The sequence below is a fragment of the Olea europaea genome, chromosome 7, assembly GCF_002742605.1.
Source record: "Olea europaea var. sylvestris chromosome 7, O_europaea_v1, whole genome shotgun sequence".
NCBI classification, from domain to species: Eukaryota; Viridiplantae; Streptophyta; class Magnoliopsida; order Lamiales; family Oleaceae; genus Olea; species Olea europaea.
Window position 1 is genome coordinate 25191116 of NC_036243.1, and position 16441 is coordinate 25207556.

The following is a 16441-nucleotide window of genomic DNA, read 5'->3' on the forward strand; positions in this document are numbered from 1 at the left end:
TTGCAGCAAGGATAGATTCACTGCAGGTCACCAAGGCACAAAACGTGCCCCTGCAGATTCAGTTTCCTCAAGTTTCAAGGCCTGGTAGCTCCAATCAGTTAGGGTTCAAGCACAAAACAAGGCCACAGGATCTCAGTATTGTGATTCTTTTTCAAATCACATCGAGGAATCACAGAAACTCCCTCGCATTCCACAGTCCAGAGTCGAATCAACACCACAGACCACAATGTCGACACAAAATCAAAACTAGGGTTTCGCGATCTCCGGTCGAACTCCTGAAATTAATTTTCCAGTGTTCAACCTTCAATCGAAGACTCACGACCGAAAGCCTATAGCTCTGATACCACTATTATAAACTGAATCCAAGGAAACATAGATGAAATCATAGAATCGCAGATTACATCATAAACCCTAAATCACAACATCAAGGCTTAGATCTTTCAATCGAAGGCTCAGACCACACCCATAAACCATCACAGAGGCACCGAGACTCACACCCATTTAACCATCACAGAGGCACCGAGACTCAAAACGAACCCTCACAACCCAAACACACCAAGGTCACTTCACTGGACTCAAGAAATCAAACTGCCTACCTTCGGTCGATCACTCACACAAAGGAGAATCACACAAGAACACGATTATCACAAAGATAATCAACCAGAAATCTCACAAAGAGAAGGAGGAAGGGTCACACAGACAAAGGAACTCGAAGGTTCCAAACGGCAGAGAGAAAGAGAAAAATAGAAAGTGACGATCCAAGAGCCAAACAGGGAGTAAGGAAGATATTTATAGTAAATATCATCAATCGTTGATCAGCGGGTCAATCCAACGGTCCAAGAGCGACTAATGGTGTGTGGGCTGGATATTGGGCTCGGTTAAGTGGGCCTTCTAGGTATATATTTAATGGACCAAGTAATAAATCCAATTTGGGCCTTTTCATCATTGCCTAACAGTTGGACTGGATCAAATGGCATCACAGCCCAACACATGGGATGCAGAAAGATGACTCAACTGCTAAATTGATTTGGTGTATTTTCAAAACATTGCAAGAAGGTTTGCCTCCAAAATTGCTAACGTATTAGCCAGTGATAGTAGAAATTTTATTGCTTTCTTCACATAAATTTATTGGGTTTCAAAGAACATGAGAGGTTTTTGTTTTTACTACTATCTTTCTTTATCTTAAAATTCACTCTGCAGTACACATTATGTTGGTGTAGACAGATTCCCAGCATCCTTGAGCAATAATGTCCGCAAATGTAGTCATATTCCGTTTCAAAGCATTTTAACTTAGTTTTGACGTGAATATCAGGAGAACAGCCTCAATAGAATCAATCTTTGCTGAATAATCTCTTTGATAAAAAATAAGACCAATGTTATTGGCTGAGTTGCAATTTGTGGAAAAAGTGATAAGCTGAAGTTTGAGGGATGTGAAACAAGTCTAACACATATGTTATTGTAGAAGTACTCACAACTCCCTTTTTCATTTTAGGTTATAGTATAGGGGAGGAAATAAATTCAGTTTAAGATGGATTTTGTATCTATAGTTGGAAAGTATTTTTCGCCTTAATTGTATTTAGTATATTACCTAAAATAAATGTGACGTGCATTCGATAGCAATGCCTGATTAAGCTATATTTTGTATCTAAAGTTGATTTTGGCTATTAGATTCTCCATTATTATGTTCTCATACGCAGGAATACCCCCATTAGGCAAAAAAGGATCTTTTGTGTATAATCCTGCATATTCTCTAATGTTATCAAACAAGGAAGCACTATTTTAGTTGTCTCGATATTGGATCGTGAAGGGATAGGGATGGCGCATTGGCTTGTTTGGTGCTAGCGATCTTAGCAAGTATTAATATAGTGCCTATTAGGAAAAGGAAAAAGAAGATTTCGATGGTGGCTGCAACTGGAAGCCAACAACATTCATAAGAGCAATTGAGAAATATGATGAATCAATATTTATTTATAACTTATAAAAAAAAATTATTGCACCCTTACAAGAAAATAAAATGAAAACCTGAAATTGAGAAATTGGAAACATATTAGGAATTGCAAATATTACCAAAACGTGTCTGCAAAAAACATGTCAAAAATCAAAATTAGGAAAGGATGTAACTCTTTCCTCTATTTTCCTCCTTTGAGAACAATGAGAAATTCTTTCTTGGTCGGGAGAGCTGGGATGGCTCCCTTTTTAGTCGTGATGATTGCTCCACAGGCACATGCAAATTTAAACACTTCCTTCAGTCTAGGCTTGTCCTAGAAATCAAGAAATCGATAGAAATAGTGTCTTCTAAATTCTAAACGTAACTAGAATGTTTAATACATAAACCTAGAAATTACCCAGATTATGCCCTGAAGGGCTCCCACGAAGGAATCGCCAGCTCCTGATGTGTCCATCACCTTAATGTGGTAGCCATCAATTGATCCATGGAGATTATATTTACCAACAAGGGACAGACCCAAATTTAAGGTTTATAGAGGTAATGTTAACATTCAGTATATTTTTATATTATCAGTTATATCTAGCACGTAGTCGTATATAGTTCTCTCAGCATAAGGCTTGGTTTATGATAGACCTTTCTGTTCTTTCTAGAGTTTAACGTTACTCCTTTGAAACCAATCCGACAGAATCACCTGAATGTAAAGAATTGATCAACAGGATGTAAAAAGTAATTCGAGCCCACCGATTTCACGATGTTTCCTTAAAACGAATTTGTTGCCTTCAATGGTGCTAAAGGTGTCTAGTAATCGTTTCCCAGGATAGAACGAATTTTCATCTCCTACAGAAGCAGCACTGCAATCTGCAGGAGTTCCAACTAACTCAACGAAGTGTGTTTTATTTCGAGACAATATCAGAACGAGAGAGAGGGAATGAAATTCAAAGTACAGAAAGTTTGCAATGAAAATGGTGTAAATTTTCTGGTAGAGAGGCTGGCTATTTATAGACTTGTTCGTGGCCATTCGAACAGTCATCACCTTTCAGACAAACCTCAAAATCCGAACAGACATGCTGTTTTTAAAAGTTGCGTCTGTTAAGTCGGCTAACAGTCGACTGTTTGATCCGTAAACAAACGACTGTTAAAAGAAAATAAAACACCCGGAATAAGCCAAAATTTAAATTTCATAATGTACCCAAGAATTTGATTAGTTACAATTTGGCCCAAAATTTTGTCCAAAAAGTTAATATAGTGCAAAGGTCCACTCACACCGAACTCGGACACGGACACGGACATGGGCACGGGCACGTGCTCGTGTCGTGCCGAGCCGAGCTGGTCGGCCAATCGGACGGACGGCGGCGACGGCGCGCGCGTGTGGGTTTATAATCGAACCCAATAGGATATAGGTTTTCCCCCTTTCAAAGACTATTGGTACCCCTTGGGGCCCAAACCCAATTCCAAACTTCCACCTTATAAACCACACAAAAGTTTCCTAACTTTCTTATGTGGGATAAGTGTTTGAAAAATCAAATTCTTCCATAATACTTAGTTTATGTGGGTTACTTTAACACTTAATATTTCATTCAATTTTAAATGGTTTTCAATAAATAAATATATCACGTTAATCATCTCGCGGAGTAAAACGTGAATATGCTAGGTCCCGTATTAATTAAAAGGTGGGTCCCACTGAAATTTGGGCTCAAAGTTGACCCATTTCATAACCATTTTTTTCCAACAATCCCCCACATGAATGAAATATATTGGCCTTATTCCAAACGATAATATCTGATATGTTTTTCAAAGAAAAATTGAAGAAGACTACATCGGGATAAGTAGTCAATGACTTTGGACTTTCCCTAGTAAAATCTATCAGATTTTCTTAGTCAATCAGTAGCAAGTTGCTTTGAATAGTTAGCCGTTTATGGAAACCTAAACAATAGAAGTCACACAGTTTTCTTCGAACACAGTTGGTTCTCACGTTTGTGTCCATTTTGGCCTTGGACACCTCCCAGTTCATGAGTGGTTTTTAGAGAATTCATCTTTACCTAATTCTCTTAGAAGCAGCCCCTTCTCACTCACATAAGTGATTTCCATAAAGAGTATTCTGCTATAGTCCACTTGAACGAATCAAGATATAGAAATCATTAAAAGCGTATCTTAACCTATTTCGCGGCAGCTGGGCACTAGCTCATCATAGGAATGGGTAGAAGTAAAATCTTCCCAGTGCATACTAAGTTTTTCACAGTTCAGTTGTCCCATTGAACCTAGATCTTGGGATCTTCAGTCAACTAGGTTGGGTTGCCACCATGGAAACTTTTGATTATTTTATTAATTTTAATCCCATCCCCTTCGATGAACTTTCGACTTGCTCTCTTGTTAAACTTTTAGTTAGAGGATCCGCAATATTCTCTTTTAATTTCACATACTCTATAAAGATAATGCCTGTAGAGAGCAATTGTCTAACAGTATTATGTCTACGACGTATATGTTGAGATTTATCGTTGTACATTGCATTTTGTGCCCTACCAATTGCTGATTGACTATTGCAATGGATACATATAGCAGGCACAGGTTTTGTCCAACATGGAATATCTTCTAGAAAGTTTTGTAGCCATTCGACTTCTTCTCCGGTTTTGTCTATTGCAATGAATTCAGATTCCATTGTTGATCTAGCTATACATGTCTGTTTTGAAGATTTTCATGATATTGCAGCACCTCCAAGTGTAAAGACATATCCACTAGTTGATTTGGAGTCTTTAGTATCTGATATCCAATTTGCATCACAGTATCCTTCAAGTACTGTTGGATATCTCGAATAGTGTAATCCAAAATTTTGGGTATGTTTTAAATAACCTAAAACTCTAACAATAGCCTTCCAATTATCAGTGTTTGGATTACTTGTATATCGACTTAGCCTACTAATTGAATAGGCAAATCAGGTCGAGTGCAATTTATGACATACATTAAACTGCCAATAATACAAGAGTATTCCAATTGAGACTTACTATCACCAATATTGGAAACAAGATGCATACTAACATCCATAGGTGTTTTCGTAGGAATAATATTATATTTCTTGAATTTATCAAGAATCTTCTCAATGTTGTGTGATTGAGACAATATGAGACCATCAGATGTTCTAGAAATTTTAATTCCTAATATAACATCGGCCACACCTAAATCCTTCATTTCAAATTTACTTGTTAGCATCCTTTTTGTAATTTGAATTATGGTATCATTGTTACCCATAATCAACATGTCATCTACATATAAACATACCATGACATATCCATTTGGAGTGTTCCTGACATAAACGCATTTGTCACACTTGTTAATTTTGAAACCATTTGACATCATAACCATGTCAAATTTTTCATGCCATTTCTTAGGAGCTTGCTTTAATCCATATAGTGATTTAACAAGTCGACACACTTTCTTTTCTTGTCCTGAGGCCACAAATCCTTCAGGTTGCTCCATATAAATTTTTTCATCTAATTCCCCATTTAAAAATGTCGTTTTAACATCCATTTGATATATATCCAAACATTCAATGCTGCTATTACAATAAGCATACGTATGGATGTGATTCTTGTCACAAGAGAATATGTATCGAAATAATCAAGACCTTCTTTTTGCTTGTAGCCTTTAGCGACAAGTCTTGCTTTATATTTGTCAATTGATCCATCTGCTTTCATTTTTCTTTTGAAAATCCATTTACATTCCAAAGGCTTATTACCGGGAGGGAGGTCTACTAATTCCCAAGTATGATTTTGTAGTATGGATTCAATTTCACTATGAATAGCTTCTTTCCAATATGAAGCTTCGGTTGATGACATAGCCTCTTTAAAACATTAAGGTTCATTTTCTAACAAATATATTAGAAAATCAGGCCCAAAGGAGGTTGACGTCCTAGTCCTTTTACTTCGTCTAGGTTGTTCATTTATAGATTCTTGATCTATAGTCTCTTCGTTTTCACGATATCTCTTTTGTGAATTTGATTCACCTTGCATGTTATAAGGAAAAGTATTTTCGAAAAATGTAGCATCCCTTGATTCAATAATTGTATTAACATGCATATCAGGTATTTCAGATTTATATACCATAAATCTGTACGCATTACTATGGTAGGCATAACCAATGAATACATAATCAATGGGTTTAGGTCCTGTCTTAACCCTTTTAGGTTTAGGAACTACTACCTTAGCCAAACATCCCCATACCTTTAAGTATTTATAATTAGGTTTATGACCTTTTCATACTTCATAAGGTATCTTTTGCGTTTTTCGATGTGGTAGTTTGTTAAGAATATAGTTGGCAGAAAGCAAGGCTTCCCCCCACAAGTTCTGCGGTAATCCAGAACTTATTAACTTAGCATTCATCATCTCCTACAATGTTCGATTCTGCGTTCAGCAATACCATTTGATTGAGGAGAATAAGGCGCGGTAGTTTGATGAATAATTCCGTGTTCCGAACAGAATTTCTTAAATGGTGAATCATATTCACCACCTCTATCACTTCTTATGGCCTTAATCTTTTTGCTAAGTTGATTTTCAACTTCTAACTTGTAGTGTTTAAACACTTCAATTGCTTCGTGTTTGCTTTAGAGCAAATACACATAGGAATATCGAGTACAATCATCAATAAAGGTGATAAAGTACCTATTACCTCCCCTAGTTCAAACAAATTTTAAATCACATATGTCAGTGTGAATTAAATCTAGGGGTTCGGTACTTCTTTCAACAGAATGAAATGGTAGACGTGACATTTTGGCTTTTACACATATATCGCATTTATGATTAGGATTTAAATCACACTTTGGTAATAAATCTAATTTGATTAGTGTATGCAAAGTGTTATAATTTGTATGTCCTAATTGTTCATGCCAAATGTTAAATGACTCAAGCAAGTAAGAAGAAGATGTATTCTTATTCATATTTGGAGGTACAATAGTCATTACATTCAACTTAAAGAGCCCCTCATTCAGGTAGCCCTTTCCTACAAACATTTCATTCTTTGAGAGTACAAATTTGTCCGAGACAAATACTAGCTTAAACCCATTCTTACTTAGTAGAGAACCAGATACCAAGTTTTTCTTAATATCAGGAACATGAGGAACATCATTCAAAGTGAGCTCCTTTCCACTTGTCATTTTCAGCACTATCTTCCCATGTCCTTCTACCTTGGCAGATGACAAGTTTTCCATGTAGAGATGTTCATCATGATCCATTGCTTTGTAGGTAGAGAACATCCCGCGGTTTGAGCATATGTGACGAGTAGCTCCAGTATCCACCCACCACTCCTTAGTGTTTCCAATTAAGTTGCATTCAGAGACGACCGCAGAAAGATTCATGTCTTGTACCTTATCAGTGAGGTTCTCATGTTCTGTTACATTGGCCTGGTGAGTTTTTCCCTTCATATTCTTTGGCTTTCGACAATCTTTGGATCGATGTCCTGCCTTGCCACAATTGTAACAGTTGCCTTTGAACTTTTTAGTAGTTTTTGAAGAACCAATTTGTCCTTCCCCATTGTGCTTCCTCTTTTTGCTAGTCTTGAAGCCTCCTTCTACGATGTTGGCTTTTGATTCCATCGAATGAGATGCACCATTCCTTTTTTTCAGTTTTACGATTGTCTTCTTCTATTCTCAATCGGAGAATGATATCTTCAAGTTTCATTTCCTTCCGCTTGTGCTTTAGGTAATTCTTGAAATCCTTCCATGAAGGTGGTAATTTCTCAATCAGTGCAACGACTTGGAATGATTCACTTAGTTTCATTCCTTCGGCATAGATGTTGCTAAGTATGATTTGAAGTTCTTGAACTTGGGATATGACAGTCTTGTTGTCAACCATTTTATAGTCCAAAAAATGACCAACAATGAATTTCTTCGTGTCGGCATCTTCGATTTTCTACTTTGTGTCCAAAGATTCCCACAGTTCTTTTGCGGACTTAGCATTGTAGTACACATTACACATTATATAATGTGTTATCCAGTCCATTAAGTACATAATTTCTGTACAAGAAATCAAAATGCTTCCATGCATCAACCGCAGCCAATTTTTCAGCATCACTGTCTTGCTGGGTATATGAAGGCGCGTCTTCTTTGAGAAATTTAGCCAAATTTAACGTTGTCAGATAAAAAAGCATTTTTTGTTGCCAACGCTTGAAATCTGACCCATTAAACTTTTCTAGTTTTTCCTCGGTCGTATTCGGAAGTGTGGTACCAGAAGTTGCCATTTCTGAAACACAATCAGAAGATCAACGGTAAGAAGGAGTAGAAACAGAAACAAAATAATAATACAAATTCGTTTTAAGATTGTTGTTTCTAGAGTTTGACGTTTCTCCTTCGAAACCAATCTGACAGAATCACCTGAGTGTAAAGAATTGATCAACAGGATGTAAAAAGTAATTCGAGCCCACCGACTTTACGATGTTTCCTTAAAACGAATTTGCTGTCTTCAATGGTGCTAAAGACGTCTAGCAATCGTTTCCCAAGATAGAACGAATTTTTGTCTCCTACGGAAGCAATACTGCAATCTGCAGGAGTTCCAACGAACTCAACGAAATGTGTTTTACTTCGAGACAATATCAGAACGAGAGAGAGGGAATGAGATTCAAAGCACAGAAAGTTTGCAATGAAAATGGTGTAAATTTTCTGGTAGAGAGGCTGGCTATTTATAGACTTGTTCGTGGCCATTCGAACAGTCATCACCTTTCAGACAAACCTCAAAATCCGAACAGACATGTTGTTTTTAAAAGTCGCATATGTTAAGTCGGTTAACAGTCGGCTAACAATTGACTGTTTGGTCGGTAAACAGACGACTGTTAAAAAATTTGAATTTCATAATGTACCCAAGAATTTGATTATTTACAATTTGACCCAAAATTTTAAATAAATTTTGTCCAAAAAATTAATATAGTGCAAAGGTCCACCCGCACCGGATCGGACTCGGACACGGGCATGTGCCATGCCGAGCCAGCCGGTCGGACGGACCTAGTAGGATATAGGTCTTCCCCCTTCCAAAAACTATTGGTACCCCTTGGGGCCCAAACCCAATTCCAAATTTCCACCTTATAAACCACACCAAAGTTTCCTAACTTTCCTATTTGGGATAAGTGTTTGGAAAATCAAATTCTTCCATAATACTTAGTTTATGTAGGGTTACTTTAACACTTAATATTTCATTCAATTTTAAATGGTTTTCGATAAATAAATATATCACGTTAATCATCTCACGGAGTAGAACTTGAATATGTTAGGTCCCGTATTAATTAAAAGGTGGGTCCCACTGAGATTTGGGTTCAAAGTTGACCCATTTCATAACCATTTTTTCCAACTCTTTCATCGATTTCACCTATTCTAGAAGAGTAAAGAAGGATGGAGAAGCAATTGGAATGGAGGAGTAACCGAAATTGGTTACAAAGGCAAGTGGTGGGAATGGAATAGATGTGTTAGTGGAATTCTATAAATAGGAGGATTAAGGGGAGAATACAGAATATGAAAGGAGAGCTAGTTCTAGTGTAACAATCCTCCATATGCAATTGTTTTGTCATTTTACTGTAATCTTTTCCAGTATTCAATCAAAATCTGCTTATTCATATTTTGTCTGTATTTTTCCAGTTGGATTCCCATATCAGAGAGGTTCTTCTTGATGGCACATAAAAAGACATATGTTAGGGTAGACACTATAGAAAAGGAAATGGAAGAGTTGAAGGCAGAGTTGCAACGCCTTCCTGGATTGGAGAAATCAGTAGATTAGCTAACCCAAAACATGGCCAAAATGTTACAATCTATGGAGGAAACGAGGAGACTAGCAGCAGCCCTATCTAGTGCTAAAATGGGGCTGGGCAAAAGCTGGGAAGGAGAAGGATCACGTAGTGTGGTCGAGGGCCCATTGTCGTAGAACAAATTCTCAGAAATCATTGGTGTTCAATGTACTTTGGATCAGGAAAAATGGTTGCAGGGCTCAGGTGAGGCCAGTTTCAGTGAAGTCCCAGTGAACCATGAAAATGGAAGAGATTGGGAAAATTGAAGGCAAACGGGCAAGCTCGAAATGCCCACTTTATGGGGGGAAAATTCTGATGGCTGGTTATTTCGTGCAGGATGTTAATGGCTTCTCGGAACAAGAGAAGTTGGGAGCAATCGTCATGAGTCTGGACAGTGACACGTTGTCATGGCTTCAAAGGACGGAGGCCAGAGCGCCAATTCACACCAGTTACGACAATAACTATTGCTGTGATTCAAGCCAACCAAGATGGAGGCCTTTGTGAAAAAATTCTGACTATCAAACAAAGTGGATCAGTTGCGAACTTTCGATGAGAATTCAACCTTCTCGATTCTTCGTTGAGAGGAATCTCAGACCAAGTATTGAAAAGTACCTTTGTAGTGGGTTGAAGCTTGAAGTAAGGGTCGACACTCATTTATTGGACCCACAGGGATTGGGCCCAATGAAGGAGATAACCCAGAAAATTATGGATAAAAATCTAATACTTAAAAATATCTAGGAGCCCACAACCCATAATTCAATTAAACCCAATTCATTTAGATGCAAGAAAGCTCGACGTGTTTCATGTGAAGATGATCACTATGGAGGGGAAAACGTCTAGCAATCAATGAGAATATCTGACCAAGCGCTTGATACATGTTGAGGGCAGATGAGGTGAGATAAGGGCTTGTGTTTTAGGCAGGGAGTGGACGCAGACATTTTGAGTTAGGGGCACAATCAAATTGTATACAAATCGAATACTTTGTTTTTTATTTTTGAATGATTTATACTTGATCCCAAAAAAATGCAAATTTTCATTTAAAAATAAATAATTCTTCATTAATGTTTTGCTCATCATTTTTATCCTTTTGATTTCGAATAGTCATTTGATTAATATTTTGTACATTACAAGAAAATACATATTTACGTTTAAAAAAATTATTGTGCATTTGATACAAACTATCAATTGAAGTAATTGAATGGAAAACATATAACTAATATTCAATACTAATAATCAATCAAGTAAATACATTCGTTAAATATAAGTTAAAATTGATATAATACACATTCTATATACACAAATAGGATAGGATAAAATACAAATATAGATTATAATTAATTGAAAATTTGATTGGAAAATGAAAATTTGTAGTAGATGTGATAATTTGTAGAGAAATTAAAGACAAATTTTAAAAAATTAGAAAGGTTAAGATTTTGGTAATAGGCGTGAAAGAGAGTAAGATAAAAAAAAAAAAAAAATTCAAATTTATTGTGATTTTATCTTTATTTACGGGATTAAAATCAGATTTTTCGTAAATTTTGATAAAAGTTAAAAAGTTAAGGATTTCATGAAATATATTATTAAAATTAGTTTTTAACTTTGATTTAGATTTCAATTGATACCAAACAGAACTTTATCAAAAAAAAAAAAAAAATGTTGAGGGTCACGTGACACCCCAGTGGCTTTAGGTGTGATGGTGGGCCACCAGTGTTGGAATCGCGAGCTGAAGGTGTTGCTAGCTAGTGCAAGAAGGTGACTTTACTCACGAGGAAGAGAGTGATCTTTCGATGAAGGAGCCATCAGTAGAGATGGTTGAAAGGTTGGAGCTCTCATTAAATTCAGTAATAGGCTTGAGAAACTCCGGGAACTATGAAAATACAGTTGCACAATAGAAAGTTACTGTTCTAATTGATTGTGGGGGCAACCTACAATTTTTTTCATTAGAACTAGTCTAGAAATTGAGTCTGCCTACTATGGATACTACGAAATATGGAATTATCATGGGCACTGGTGAATACATAAAAGGAAAAGGAAATTTGCAGGGGAGTTGTGGTGGAGATGCAAGGGCTAACAATAGTAGAAGACTTCCTACCGTTAAAGTTGGGCTGCACGGATAAAGTATTGGGGATGCAATGGTTTGGTAGCTTGGGTAGTATAGAAGTCAATTGGACTATTGGAGATTCCTCCCTAGTGAAGTTTCTAATGGGAGGAACAATAACGAGTCTGAAAGGAGATCATGAGCTTAATAAGCGAGAGGCTCATTGAAGACAAAGATAAAGGCTTCACAACTTGGAAGGCCAAGTGATAGGGGTGGAGAATGAACCTGAGCAAGTGGTAATGATAGACCTCTCCTCCATTTCAGCTATTCTAGAAGAGTCGAGAAGGATGGAGAAGCAGCTGGAAGGATGGAGTAACTGAAATTGGTTACAAGGGCAAGCGGGGGAACCTAACTACAAGGAATGCACATACTTGAAGTTTGTCATGAAGTCTAGAAAGTTTCCTGAAGGCACAGAGCCCACATTCGATTTCGACACTAATCTGTATGAGGCGGTGCTGCGACGGTGAATGTAAACCTCCTCTTGTGGTAGCTGATTTTAAAATATGTTAGTTACAAAGCTGCAAATAATAAAATATCTTCGACTCCTACCATATGGGATTCCTACCAAAGTAATCAATAGAAACTAATCAACATCTTTCCATACATGCCCACACATGTTTGGGCACGAAATGAATCCTTCTATACATTCAACCAATAGTATGAGTAAGTATTAACAATCGATAAAGGAATAATAAGTTGCAATGGTAGAATAATGCAGATTTTATGGAGGCATTACTTAAAGCAATATTCAGCTGTCTATGCTATCTGTGTGAATGCCTTTTAATTCTTAACTAGGGCTCGTATCCTTTATTTAACCCAGTTTTCTGAATAGCTGATCTTCTACTCCATGAAAGAATGCCAATTATAATGATGACACCTGTATGTCAAGAAAAAAAATGCTAACAATAAGAAAAGTGATTCATTACAGGACCATATTCATGCATTTCAGAATTATGTTCATAATTTTTGTAACACCTCAATTTTTCATAAATTTTGAAGAGTCACCAAAAACTCGCTTTTATTGGCTTTAAATACAGAACAATAAAAATAAATTCCTCTAAAAATAATATACTGAAATATCCAAAAATTTAAACTAAACATAGAAAATTGTATCTTCAAAAAAATATTCAACTAATTAAATAACATAACTTCGAAACAAATTTAACCAACTAATGAATTTAAAGATAAAACTAAAAAAATTTAATGCTTTTCGTTTTCAAGTCCACTAGGTAGTTCGTATCACATCTCGCTCCAGTTTCAATCGACCCGAACTAATATGTAAAATTTTGTAAGAGTGAGTATTTAAAAATATTTAGTAAGACACATGCAGTTTTCATATACCGTTATATATAACACATAAATAAACACTTAGTATCACTCTTCTTTTATGGAGTATATTGGCTAGCAAGCGACACATCTATCTTAGATCCTCTTATTTCCCAAAGGATTCCATATCTCTTATTAACGAACCCAAGGTCTACTAGCAATTCATGTATATTTAATTGAATACATAAAAGCATAAGGAAACAAACTATTTGTATATAAGTATCTTATCTCGTTTATTGAAAGGTTGCAAAAGAATGTAAAATAATACGCTTGAATCCTCTTTTTTCTATGCTTATCTTTCTCTCTGACTTGACTCGACTCGACTCTCTCTTTTATTACTTTTCTTTTCTGCGTAAATATGATAGACTTGACATGCCTATATATACAATACTGTAATATATTCTTCTATGAATTTGTGTGTGGTTAGAAGTCCAAAGTCGTGTAAAAGTAAGGAAGTTAAATATGAATAGACTTTTCAAGGAATTTGGATGTTTATAGATATAGGTTAGGATGGCATGCAACTATGACTTATCTATTTCTAGCAAAACTTCATTTAAGTGAAATGGAGTCTAGGAGATAAAACTCATAAGTATATTAGGAAGGAAACAATGAGTGGTATTTGAAGTGGAATAGAATATATAATTAATACCTACCACGACCACAAGTAGATTTATGACCAATAACTAACATCTAAAGGTGGAATTTGCACATACCTACACGTGGCTAGTTCTCTTGCAAATTTCAATTTGGATAAAATACTAATAAATGACAATTTATTAACGCTTCAATTTCTTGAGCCTAACTTATCCAAATTAAGTCTTCTAAATATAACATATAAAACAAATAAATTTCATCGTCTCCAAAGCTACAAAGCTTGACTGGGCGAGTAGCCGCACTTAGTCACATCGTCTCCAAAGCTACAAAAAAATGCCTCCCATTTTTCAAAGTGTTGAAAGCTGGGAAGAAGTTCCAATGGACCGAGAAATGTGAAGAGGCCTTCTAGGGCCTAAAAAGACACTTAGGGCAGGTCCCCCCTCCTCTCTAAATCGAAACCCGGCGAGATTCTTCAGCTGTATTTGACCGTCTCCAATGAGCGCATTGGCCTTGATCACGGCTTCCAGAAAATTGAGATCCTATTTCCAAGCCCCATACCATACATGTGCTAACAAACTTTTCCCTAATGTAGGTACTTCAAAAGCCTGACACCTCAGGAAGATTATTAAAATGGGCGATGGAGCTAAGTGAATTTGACCTTATGTTTAAGGCCAGGGCGTCCATCAAGGGCCAAGCCTTGGCTGATTTTGTGGTAGAATTTACCAATTTACTGAGGTAGATGAAATCATGGAACATGCCAAGCCACCTACGTGGAACTTATTTATGGATGGATCTGCTAGGGATACCGGTTCAGGTGCCGAAGTTGTCCTCATCAGCTCAGAAGGTCATAAGTTGAACTCAGCTGTAAGGTTTGGGTTCAATGCCACCAACAATGTGGCAGAATACAAGGCACTTCTTGCAAGCCTCAGATTAGCCAGAGAAATGCAAGTGAAGAGGCTACTTATCAGCAGTGATTCCCAGCTGGTCGTTAGCCAAGTGAACGACAACTTTTCAGCCAGAGACAAAATCATGGCCTCTTACTTGAAAATGGTGATGAACCTCATCTCATCCTTTGAAAAGTTTAAGTTGATCCAGATCCCTCGTGTTGAAAATGAACATGCGATGCACTCTCCAAACTTTCAAGTAGCAAGGACTCCGAACTACTCACAGTGGTTCCAATAAAGTACCTCCTTATACCCGCAACCGAAGCCTCCAATGTGATGTGGGTAGCCGAGACTCCTACCTGGATGCAGCCCATTGTAACCTACCTAAAGGACCAGGTACTTCCCACTAATAAGCATGAAGCTTATAAGCTAAGGAGGAGGTCAGCTCATTTCCTCTTCATTGATGATGTACTCTACAAGGGGAGCTTCTCCTCTCCACTCCTTCGATGCGTGGAAGGAGAAGAGGCTACCTACATCTTACGGGAAGTCCACATGGGTGTTTGCAACAACCACTCTGGAGGTCTATCTTTGGCGCAATAAATTCTGAGATAGGGGTACTATTGGCCTACCTTGAAAAAGGACGCCCTCCAGTTTGTACGAAAATGCAACAAATGCCAACGATTCTCTCCTATCCAAAGACAACTATCGCAAGATTTAACAATGATCTCAAGTCCCTGGCCCTTCTCGAAGTAGGGTGTAGACCTCATATGTCCTCTACTGAAAGGCAGAAGAGGTGTGAGCTTTGCAATTGTAGCCATTGATTACTTCACGAAGTGGGTTAAAGCTGAACCACTGGCAAAAATCACAGAATCAAACACTTCCAAGTTCTTGTGGAAGAACGTTATATGCCAGTTTAGAATTCCCCACTCAATCGTCTCAGATAATGGTAAAGAGTTCAACAACAAGAAGGTCAGAAGATTGTGTGAAGAACTTGGCATCAAGTAGCACTTATCCACATCTCACCACCCACAAGTAAATAGTTAGGTTGAGGCCGTGAACAAGACCATCAAACACGTCCTGAAAAGGAAGCTTGATGTATCAAAAGAGGCCTGGGTGAATGAGCTGCGACAAGTGCTTTAGGCAATTCGAACCACGACGAGGACCCCCACTGGGAAAACATCTTTCCTCATGGCATATGGAACTGAGGCGATAAGCATGGTCGAGGTCAGACTTCCATCTCCACAACGTCTGCACTTCAGTGAAATAACAAACGACGAGCTTTGAAGGTGCGACCTCGACTTCATTGAAGAAAGAAGAGATGACGCCCAGCTGAAGCTCGCCACATATCAAAGAAAGATGATGAAGTACTTCAACTCAAAGGTGAAGAAGAGGTCATTTCGAATCAACAACCTGGTCTTTAGGAGAGTCTTCCTCTCCTCCAAAGAACTGGGCACCGATACCTTGGGTCCGAATTGGGAAGGCCCAAACAGAATCAAGGAGGAGATCCGACCAGGGACAAACTGGATTGAAGACATGGACGGAAAGGCACAACCCCATCCATGGAACATTGAGCACCTCCGAATCTATTATCAATGAATGTATAACCTCGCTAGATGATCTTTCCCAGCTCATGTAATATTTCTATGATTCAATAAAATTGTCCATGATTGAATTCGTGTCGCACTACGTCGTCACCACAGAAGAGAGGTCAACGTCTCATCTCTGGGTCACCTCCCTTGAACTCCGAGGTGGACACCACTTGCCCGCTTTTGGCGAGGCTGAATGCCACTGGGAGAAGCCTCAACATGGAATGCAATTAGGACTTATCTATTTCTA